The following is a 12420-nucleotide window of genomic DNA, read 5'->3' on the forward strand; positions in this document are numbered from 1 at the left end:
CCAATAGCTAAAAGCATGCAGTAGGTGGATTAGATAATCTAAATTGGCCATAGGTGTGAGTACGTGTGCAAATGTGAGGTGTGGAGACACTACCATGGCAGTGCAGCATTGCAAACCTTGCCTCTAGATGACTGTCACTGTTGAAGTGACACCCTGACCCCATGTGCAAAAATGGATGGGAAAAAGGGGTTATGAATGGCACAAGCGTTAACTTTTATGAATGTCTTGTCTATGGAATAAATCTTAAAAATACATGTAGCCAGAATTCATGATTATTAAACTATCCCCGGGATTCATTAAGCTTGCGCCATGTGCCGGAGTAGCATCGGCGATCTAGCGCCAAATATGGCAGTCAAGCGATTCAGGTAAGAGCTGTTTCCACGTGCACTACCAGTGTACGCCAGAGCTGCACAGCTCCTGGCACATGTATGCTAATTACCCCATGTGCAGCAGTGTAGCATGCAAATGAAGGTATATAGTGATTCATGAAGTTGTGCAGGCGCAGAGTAAGCATGTAGAAATGTAAACCAAAAAAATGTTTACATGTTGCCAAACATAAAATCGGAGCCATGAAAGTGGACCAAACTTACGTGTTATAATGTTAATATATGCCAGTGGCTACATATATAGCCAGTGGCATAAAACAACATGCACAACATATAAAAACATTTAATTTCATGGCCACACCAATGCAAAGTAAAACCGCAGTGCATCGGTGCACAAACGGGATCATAATGAAAATATATTTAGATGTCATAAAACTGTAATGTAACGCAATTCATGATATCCCCATAATAGTCAATGACACACATGCTACACCACAACCATGGTGCAAGGGTTGCTAAGGGTCTGTGACAGTGTTCCATGCGGTAACTAGGAATTAGCAGTCAATGCCATGTAAATGAGTCAAGTAATACTGAATCACAAACGTCCCACCGGCATAAGGATGTACCACACGGCGTAGCATTACAACACCGAGGAGAGGCCTGGAGGTAAACATGACATCAAGAGAGGGGTGTGCCACCGTATCTGTAAGCACATTGGATCATTGTTAATCCATGTTGGGTGTTGCTAAGCAAAGCCGCAGGATAGGGTTGTGGGAAGTAGCCATAGCTTTGCTTAGCTGAGAGCACACAAGGTAACCGAAAGTTCATGTGAACGTGGATGAAAGCGCACACGAAACCTGGTAAATGGATGTGCGCTACATGCACCACAGCTGAAATAAGAAGGATATGGGAAGACAATAAGGAAATGCTGCAGCATGGTAATTGGAGTACAAATGAGTAATTAACACCTAGAAACTTACAGTGGGCCATAGACAATAGTTAACAAGGCTGCTAGCAGCTACCTGCAGAATAGGAAAGGGGAGGTGCCGTACAGCAAAGAAAAGAGAACTGTCACAGCAGAACAAAGCAAACTTGCTGTAGATCAGCTACATAAAACATTTCCCAACACAATCCTGGGTTGTGGAAGCACAAAACAAGAAAAACGGCAGCTGGATACATGCCTGACAATGGGAGGTGAATCGGGTTGAAAATAGAAGTAAAGGGCAATAGATAAATCATGGCAAACAAGCGTATGTCAACACCAAAGGCCCCACAATAGCAATACCTGCTGTAAAACCAATAATTAAGATACCTTGCAGCTGGAATAGCACAAACACAACCAATTGCACCAGCATCATCCATTGCACAATGGTATAAGGTGTGAAAGCCCCACACACACACTTGTGTATTCCCAGACACTCTGCACCATTGGTGTATACAGATGGGGAACTTTTAATATGTACATGTTAGGGGCTGCCATAGCTTTGATTCACCAGCATGTGTTGGAGACTGACGGTGGTGTGGAGGATGATGCTGACAACCATCTCAGGCACCGGAGGAGGTGACGAGTGTTCAGACCCAGGCTAACCTACCAGGGGTTACATGATCTGAAGATAGTAGAGCATTACAGGATGGACAGGGACATCATACAGCAACTTGTTGAGCTGTGCCGGCCACACCTTAGAGATAGAAGTAACAGAGGGGAACCCATCCCAGTGGACACGAAGGTATGTGTAAGCTTGAGAATACTAGCCACAGGTATCTTCCAAAGGCCAACTGGGGATATTATGGGGATCTCACAGGCATCAGCATCCAGGGTATGCCACCAGTTCCTTATATATACACAGATATATAGATAGGTTAACAACATCTACATCTACATAACCATGGAGGTACATATAATTGGGATACCTACCACATATCGACTGCTTTACATACCGACGTACGTAATCCCGATGCTTAAGGTCCGAAAGAACACAGTACCGAAACACCAGATGCGCGAGGTGTAATCTCATGATGTTAACGAACAGTTAATCAGTGCTTCTGGTGTTGTGGTTTGGGTAGGTTACTGTGTGTACATGTGTTTCTTAGGGCTGTAGTGTGTGTAAGTGTGTGTTCTGTGTGTGGCGTGTGTTGTTGGGGGACTGTAATGTGTGGCTGTGGGTTAGCTTTGTGCATCTGTTTGCACGACCTAGGATGTAGAATATTAAAGTAGTGGGTGGTGTGTGGGCCGCAGACACATGTGTGTTCCATGTTCGTGTTACCTTTGTGAGTTACTGTCGATGTCGGTAATGTGGGGTATGGGAGTCTTTTCCTGGGACTGTGTGTGTCGGAACACTGTGGTTTCGGAATTCTGTAGGTCTCCCGTATACAGCGGTTGAAGTGTTCACATATGTGTATAACATAGACCATAGCAATCACACATTCCACCACTACCAACATTTATCAACAAAGGATATGGAGAGTATATGCCTATACACCATTACAAATAAGTGCTATGGACATGAGCCAATGATAGTGTTACCACCTGTCCCACTTTGTGAGGGACACTCCCTCTTTGGGTGGTTGTGTCCTGACCAAATATATTAAACGTGGCAAATGTCCTGGGATTGTAGGACATAATTATGTCCCATATGTACTGTAATAGTTGCATACAATAGTTATTTCTGTATCTAAAGTACCTACATGGTACAGGAAACAGGATAAGCTACTAAACTGCTACAAAAATAAGCTTATAATTAGGCAAGAAAGGAAAGTTCTATCCCTTGTACTGACCGTGGGTTTGTGTTGGCCTGTAAAATCAGATGTGTGTCCCGAAAAGGACCCACTATGGACATATAAAAAGGTGACAACCCTAGCCAAAGAGGGTCAGTCACCAACACAACTACAATGACTGCAAATACCTATTTCAGAAATACACAGCTATCATGTAGCAACATGTTATTACATTCAGATGTAATACCGAAGGGACTCAAGGACTAACATCACCTGCATGCTATACAGGAACCACATAACAGTGCCTTAATGAATCAGCCTGAAAATACCATTGTATTAACCCACAAAGGGATAGGTGTTCAAATAGGGAAGGAACCCTCATGCACATAGCGATTATGTATAAAAGCAGTTCCTGCACACCTGCATTTGCCAAGCACACCCACCAACATCACCCCCACACCCAATCATATTACAATACAAACTGTAATAACATCACAAATCATTCACACACTGTACAACATCTGCAGAAGCCTTAACATACCTTGTCAGAGACACACTAACATGGCCCTAAGTGAAATAGTGGCTGTTATACAATGGAACAGCTGCTGATGTAATACAGTTTGTTTGCACTAATCCCATTTCAGAGGGTTGTGCATACACCGGGATGTGTTAGCAATTAGTGAGTAACAGCACAGTATGCTACACTTGTACACCAAATCAAGGATGTCTGGTGAGTACACTGTACACCACATAACAGTTCATGCATAGCCATACGGCCTTGAGCTGGCCAAACATCCTTGCTAGACTTAAACATCTGCAGAAGTATCAGGTACAAACAAACCCTGCATAAGTAGCACTGTTCTGAAATATAACAGCTGTACTCACATGTATAACTAAATCATCTAGCCATTACACACAGTCCACGGGAGTCATGAAGCTAATATATCTCTGTGTGTCTCCATATAGCTGTTGAAATATATCGCAATAACACATCTAGGCCACCTCCCTCAAAAGTAAGGCAAACGGACAACGCCTAAAAGGAGTACTCACTTATACACCACTGTTGCCATGGTATCAGCTAATGGAGTAGCTGCACAGCTGATGTGCATCCAATTAACTACTTTGGGACAGCAATTGGTGGACAGGATACCACATGTTACCGATATGTAACTAGAAAAGGATGTGTCATCACACATTCAAACTATCTGTATATACCAGCGGAACATTACAAATAACATTGAAACACAAACTGAAAAGGATTGAATCAACTGTTAACGATACGTTGGGTTACTAACAAGGTATGTAGAACAGTCAGTATGTCTGTGTATGTAGTACTATTCTGTAGTATTTAAAGTGCATGCAATCCATATAGTGGAAACAGTTATCTTGTAGTGATGCATTGTTGAGCATAGTCACGTTTGTAGTATTTGTGTGTACTGCTGTAGGTCACAAGGCAAACACTGCATACACCACAAGGGATGCTATAGAAGGGCTTTGAACAGAAATACTCCTCACCAGCCAACGTCAGTGGCAGGGTTGGTCCAACAAGTATGTGCTATAACAGGGGATAGTATATGTTGATATATTGTAACTGTAGCCATATGCATGGGTGTAATACAGAGAATAACATGTGGAAGGTTGGGCCACTGTGCAAGTATGTTTTGCATTGTGGGATATTGTGCCAATAACTGTGTAATGTACAGTATTGTAGGCAGATATGTATTACAAGCTACATAGCATTACTGTAATGGTAGGCAAACATTAGTTATGTCAATCAGCATTTACAATACACAATAACAGGATGCATATTTCTTTTAGTGAGTTGACAGTTTATCAGCATGATAGCAAAGTAAAATGGAAGAGCTATTTAACTATCCATGCACATAAGACATGTAATATGTGCTAAGGTAGGTACTAGGCTGTCTTACCATGGGTATCTGTAAGCCTAGCTAGCGTGTGCTGCCTTTTGCCACCCCCATAGGTTGGTTCCCTGTGCCTCTGAATGGCAGAGCCAATAGTTCTCTGTGCCTCTGTCCAGCAGAGCCACTGCAGTGATCCCCAGGTACATGTCTGTCTCCCATCCACACATCAAGGTTTCCCTTGAAGAGTGCTCATGAGGGGCCCTGCCTGATTTACATTGGAATCACGTTCCAAAGCATAGGGAGTGTCCAGGTCAGGAATCTATCTGTTCAGCACATCCTACTCATCGTTGTGGTTAGGTGTATATCCCTAGAGCATGTGGCTCTCAGGGGCTTCTGTTTAGGTGGAGCATATCCAGCAATACAGGGTTGGACATGGGCCTTGTATGTCAAGCAGAGATCACCTGTGAGTATGCGGTATGCAACTGAGTACAGCTGGAGTTTCATAAGTTGGGCTGCATAGGTCATCTGTTTGAGGTCAGTAATCCTCTTGGTGTGGTACTGGTGTGGTCTTCCAAGCTGTTGCAGTTGTCTTTTAAGGTATATCCCAAATGGGGTGTTGTATCCTTTAATGGGTCTGATATGACATGTGTAGACTCACAATGGCCCCTCTGATCTGGATGGAAACCCATTAGAGATTAGGGGGGCCATGTAGAAGGATATTCTAACCACTTTGTCATTATGGGTATCGAAGGAGAGATTGCTATCTACTGGTGTTTCTGGATCCCGTATTACCTTTTTTGTATGTAGGGGACTAGCACCTATGTGGTAGTCCATGGGTAATTAGTTATATCCAAAGGGGATGACTATGCACTTTTAGGCATTCAGTTTGACACCATGATATTAACACCAGGTATCCGGCTCAGTGCGACCCTTCCAGAGGGTGTCTGTAATAGCTGGGGAAACAATTATGTCCCCTAGTTTGCAGTCGTCTGCAAACCTTTTCAGCCAAAACCCTCCTGTGCTTGTCTGAATGTCAGAGAAGTATATACCGAACATGAGGGGTCCCAGGACTGAGCCCTATGGAATGGCAGTTGTAACTGGTATACAGTCGGACCTAGGGTATGCAACTCCTAGTGTGTGTGTTCTGTCCATGAGCCACTCTGCAAACCATCACATGACGTAGGGGTTAATGTTCAGGCGGATGGGTATGTTGATAATACCAGAAGGAGGAATGGTGTTGAAAGCCTATGAGAGATCTAGGTAGGCTGTGTGGACCTCCTTACCCTCATCTAATGCCTTGGTAACTGTATCTAAGAAGCCCAGCAGGTTTAGGAGGCATGGTCCAGCCTTAACAATGCCAAACAGAGAGGGGTCAAAGGTTGGGAGGTACCCAATGTCTCTGTGACAGTGATCCATGATGTGCACCATAGCCATGCAGACCAGGCTAGTCAGGCCTATAGGGAAATAGGTCCCATGGTCCATTGTGGCGCCACCTTTGTGGAGTGGGATAACTGTTGCTGTGCGCCATTCAGGGGGCACTATGCCCCAATGTGAGGCTATTATTGAACATGGTGCATAGGTGAGGAGACAGTACGATACAAAGTTCATGTAAAATGCAGCCTGGGATGTTGTCCAGTCCCACGGATGATGTGATATTGCCTTCAGAGTGTGCAGCTTTGAGAGGGATCTGCCAGGATGTTGCCAATATCAATTGTTTCTGTAATGTTTGTGCCTTTGTGCTGTAACTCAAAGCAGATCTGGTTGTTGACATCGAGGCTCTGTGGTTGTTGTTATTAGTTGCGTTATAGTTTTTGTAGCTAGCTTTGGAGGATCGTATAAGGGATCTCACCTTTTAACTGAGGCTGGCCAGGGATCTCCTCCACACATGGTATTGTACTCTCGTTTGCAACAGTGTCTTTCTCTTGTAGCACAATATGTTTATGGCAGGGGAACCACCAGATTGGTTTAGTTAATTATGAGTATAGCAACCTGGTTCTGTTTGGGATAGCACAAGCCATGCACTCCTGTAAATGCTTATAGAGTGCATTTGTGTAGGATTCAGCAGTTGTAACAGTATTGTCCATCTGCATAGATGTCATGATATCCACCATGTCTGCTTTAAGAAGCATGTAGTTGGCCTTGTAGATATATTATACTGTGGTTTGCTTAATGTGGGGTAGGTGTGGGATGTGGATATCAACGATATTCAGCACATGGTCTGATCGGATCAACGAGGAGTTGGCTTCACGTGTGGAGCACCAGTCACTCATGTTGGTAATGACTAGGTCTAGGATATTATTGCCCCTGGTGGGTGTGTGGATATGCTGAGTCAGGGCATTGGTGTTTATGAATTCCAGAAGCCATCGAGCTAATGTGTTGGTACACGAGTAGTTTTCCCAGTTAATGGTGGGGTAGATACAGTGAGGCTTATGTGATGAGTGTGGTGTTGTGCGACTCTGTACCTTCTCCACATGACAATCAGGGTCAGGCTTGGTTGGAGAGACCTTTACCTCCAGTTTGGCTAGATGAGTGCATCTCTTACAGGTTGTAGTGTTGGGTGGTAGGCGGAGAGGCTTGTCTGTGTACATGAGGCAATGTGTACATTGCCTCAAGATGTCCAGATTCATCAGATAGACAAGTAAGAACACTGGCAGTTGACTCCTGGACATGCCTGAATATAGAACTACATTCACCTAGATAAGTGAGGAAAATGAGTACAACAGCTACATTGCTTTATGCAAGTGAGAAAAGTATGTACAAATCCTATTCACCCTTACCTGTAGGTGATGTGGAAGATTGAGTGCTATAGTAATCATTAACTTACGTACTGTTTACAAGTCCTGAAAAAGTGCTTAGCATGAATAAGCAATCCAGATAGGGTCTTGGATAATATAAAAACATGGCCCCCTCCCCCCAACAGGTACACAAGCATATATCCATGTACACCATAGGGCCCCTGTACCCACAACTATGCAGGTACAATCTGCACTCAGTCTGCATGGGACCTGCCCACATCACAGGTTGTATCATACACATATGGCAAAACAACATGCTCTCCACGTACACATCATGTAAAACATAGCTCCATGTCAGGTTGTGTGCACACTGAATGGTGCATACCAACAGGTATCACAACCCAACAAAGGGAGAGACACCACTGATAATGGGAAGTACTGCACTACTACCCTGCTGAGTCTGGTCTGGAGGGCCATGAACCTTGATCACTTAAGTCATGTCAGCAGTACAGATGTAGATGACAGTATGGTTGATGTCACACTGCATATCATAACCTTGCCAGGTCATAGGACATCATCACCCATTCTGTGTACCACCTACACTCGGTATACTAGATGTACATTCCTATGTCACAGGAGTGTTTAGCAACAGGACTGCTGGCAGAAACAACACTACAGAAGGTGTCTGAATAATATGTGATCATCACACCAGTGGCAGCTACAGTATGTCAAGGTTAATGAATTTTATTCCCCCCATTGTAGTCCATACCTCACAGACAAACAGAAGGCATCTGCCTATTAAAGTATGTGAATGACTATGACCTAGGAGCAATAGCTGACTCAAATTGTCACCCCAATGTTAATAACCCTGTACCCATGAACTACCACCTAGGCAGCGGTCATCATAATGGACACTTGTGTGTGCGGGATGCAGCTGGGCAGTTGTCTTTCCTGTGATAGTTACATCACCACACCTGTCAGGGAGTCATATGTGGCAACCCTAATAATAATAGGGTGCCATTCATGAATATAGAGATCATTGTCCAGCCATACAGACCACTCAAGTGACCCATATCACATCACATATTTCCTTTAAGGGGTATTGGTCATGTGCAGATGGCCTACACCAGCCTTCCCATTCCCCATCTCCACTATGTAACATGATGCATACCCTGAATAAATCCATGTCCAACCCAGTGATGTCGGACATGCTACACATACTCATCCTGATCTTGAACACATACTTCATGGACATCCACCTACCATATGCTGGACAGATCCTTGTCCCATACACTTGACATAGTCCTGCCATGCCATGCATTCCTATCTGTCAAAGCTGCACATCGCTTCCCTCTCAGACATGGTGTGATGACCGCATGGTAATGCATGGTATATGTATCATTAACCCTGTGGATCAGCAATGTGGCACTGCTCCACCTGGCCCCACAGACCAGCCTGTCAGCTACTGCCAGGTAATCTTTCATTCTAGATCCATACATGGCCCATGGCATATAGCCCATTAGTTGAATTTGACTGTACATGCTATAGCTGATATCCATCCCTGCAAATACCATCTGGCTAGCCAGTGTCCCATGTGTATCACGTGTGCAACACAGGTGATACATGGCAGGATGTTGAATCACTGTACAGTGCCGTGTAGATGTATATGGCAGAACACATACATGTAAAACCTTATGTGAGTATGTCTGCAGGGTCACAGGTCATGTCTGTTAAGGCAGTGTAAGTCCTTATATGTGACATATTCACTGCATCAAGGTCAACTGCATTAATGTGAACACATCCAGCCATGTGCTGATAGGTAGGAACACCAGTACAGGCAAACAGACATGCCCACATCAAGACAGCAACCACATGGAGTATGAGCAATGTAATCAGGTGACACACACACACATATATGGTGATAATATCCACTCAACATTGAGTGTCATATGTGTGTGACACAAACAGGTCAGTGTCATGTAGGTTTGCAAATACAACTATTTAAACTGAATTAATGCAATACACATGTATGTTCATCTGTAGCTCTGTATGTCTCTATGAGTTACTGTGACCTGTCTCCATCATTATGTCTTCCAGGTATGCAGCATTCAAGGCTTCACCCTTTGACACGCTTACACGAGTGATAATATCCACTCAACATTGAGTGTCACATGTGTGTGACACAAACAGGTCAGTGTCATGTAGGTTTGCAAATACAACTATTTAAACTGAATTAATGCGATACACATGTATGTTTAATGCGATACACATGTATGTTCAGCTGTAGCTCTGTATGTCTCTATGAGTTACTGTGACCTGTCTCCATCATTATGTCTTCCAGGTATGCCGCGTTCACAGCTTCACCCTTTTACACGCTTGGAGGATGAGATCCTCATCCCATACCTACTCGATAATCACGACATTCTGTTCAGCCATGTGCCACAGGATGCACAGTAGCGGGATGCCCTGTGGATGGAACTTCGCAGGAGGGTTAATGATGTGGGTGGCCTCAACCGCACATACCAGCAGGTGCACAAACACTGTACAGACCTCATTAGATGGGCAAAACAGCATGCAAATGCAATCGCCAGGGAACAAGTGCAACTGGTGGTGGACCACCAAACCAGCCCCCACTCACACATACTGAGGAGCTACTGGCCAACCTGGGGACACCTGCAGAACCACAACCACAAGCCTTAGCCAATATTGTGGAGGTGGCTGTCTCTCTACCACTGAGCCTGGAGTTGCCTGGTAAGTCAGTACTGCACCTATAACAACTATATTCCATATAGCTGCATGTGTCACTGTACAGTATGTAATGTAACATGATATGCAAGGCATGTATACACACATGCCGCATACTATAGTATGCTACTCTGTGTATGCACACATGTGCATACATCATAGTATAGTCTAATGTACTGGTGTATGTGTTATGCACATTGCTCCCTGTAGCCTTTATACAGGGGTGGATTATGCTCATACTGCTGTGTTACTCCTATTTAGGTACCTCTGGTGTTCCGTGGCGACAGCAGCCCATTGCAGGTGACAGTGTTATTATTTATCAGGAACCATAATGCACAAATCTATCTGCCATGTGGCCATTCACAACATGTACACATAATGTATGGTCCTGTCACAATATACAGGTTGGACTTGCAATGCATCACAATGACTATCCATGTGCCACACTTGTAAACTATGTGAATCATCTCACCAACATGAATTCTCACGAATTTTATTGCCAGATGTCTTGACAGCTGTGCACACAATGGTGGAGGTGCTGTTCACTTTAGGAACATACAACAGATCTGATCTACACATGTGGTGAATACAAACAGTACTACACAGTAGGTTGGAGTATGGGCAGCACACAGGTTTCACCGGTGTGGATCATAGCCCTGCTATGAATGTCACACAATGTGATGTGCTATCTTGACATGACCATGACATCTATTGGCCTGTCTGCTACACTGCCTACCTAACCTGAAAACATATCCCAAATACCACCCTTTATCTGCATAACCCTGTTGTCAGTGGAGCATATATGTCATATGGGACAACAAAGACATGTGAAATAGATGCCCATCACTATAATTTGGACAACACGTGTACACACATGGCCATGGAGGATGGCCAGAGACATGGAGCAACACACACAGTAGAAGTGTTGTGCTTGTGTGTACACCCTGTCGTGCAATGGCTACACATAGTTCGGCCATGGCCTTTGTATAATGGTCATAATGTAGATGTGGAATGCTAGACATCCTACAGGCCTGTGCACATCTTGTGTAGGCATAACATCAATCCATAGCATGTGTTGAACATCTTGAGGGTGTTGCAACATGACAGCAGTTACCTGTATAGTATCCACATCAGGCCACAGATACAGTACATTCCCGTTGCTGGTGATGGACATAAATGCCATACTAGCTCCTCATGCATGTGTGTGTGTGTGTGTGTGTGTGTGTGTGTGTGTGTGTGTGTGTGTGTGTGTGTGTGTGTGTGTGAGTGTGTGTGTGTGTGTGTGTGTGTGTGTGTGTGTGTGTGTGGTACACAGATGTCATGTGGGACATAGTGTACCGACATGTTTGCCATGTCTGCCCATAGTTGCCAGGCTGCAGCAATATGGTTGCAGATGTGCAGGGGTGTCATCCGTATACCCATCAGTGACCTGTGTCACAAATTCCACATCATGGTTTAGTGTCTATACACCTCAATGACATTGGTCACATTCCACAGTATATATGTATTGTATCTGAACACACTAGCACTAGAGACTCCTCATGATTCCCTGCAATGGCCATGCACATCAGCTAAATTTGCAGTATATCTGTAGGGTGGACAGACAACACTGAATTGGTACACCATTGCCCCACTGTATATTCGACAGAACACCATTGCGTTAAACATGTATGCATGCCATTGCACACATCAGCAGATCACATGTCATACTACATATGATTATCAAGGTCATATGCCACACATCAGGCAGGTGTACTGTTAACCTGTGCTGGTCCACATGGTGTAACACAGGGATGTATGCTAACCACTACTATGACTGCGTAATTTGCATGCCGTCTGCTATCACACATGCATGCTGTGTGCAACCTAGGGATGTATGATAACTACCACTATTATTGTCTGTGCTGCATGCCGTCTGCCGTATCACATGCATGTTGCATGCCTTCTGTTATATCACATGTGTGTGTGTGTGTGTGTGTGCGTGTGTGTGTGTGTGTGTGTGTGTGTGTGTGTGTGTGTGTGTGTGTGTGTCTATTG

Source organism: Protopterus annectens, chromosome 1.part1 (assembly GCF_019279795.1).
Source record: "Protopterus annectens isolate FY-2018-M chromosome 1.part1, PAN1.0, whole genome shotgun sequence".
Lineage (NCBI taxonomy): Eukaryota > Metazoa > Chordata > Ceratodontiformes > Protopteridae > Protopterus > Protopterus annectens.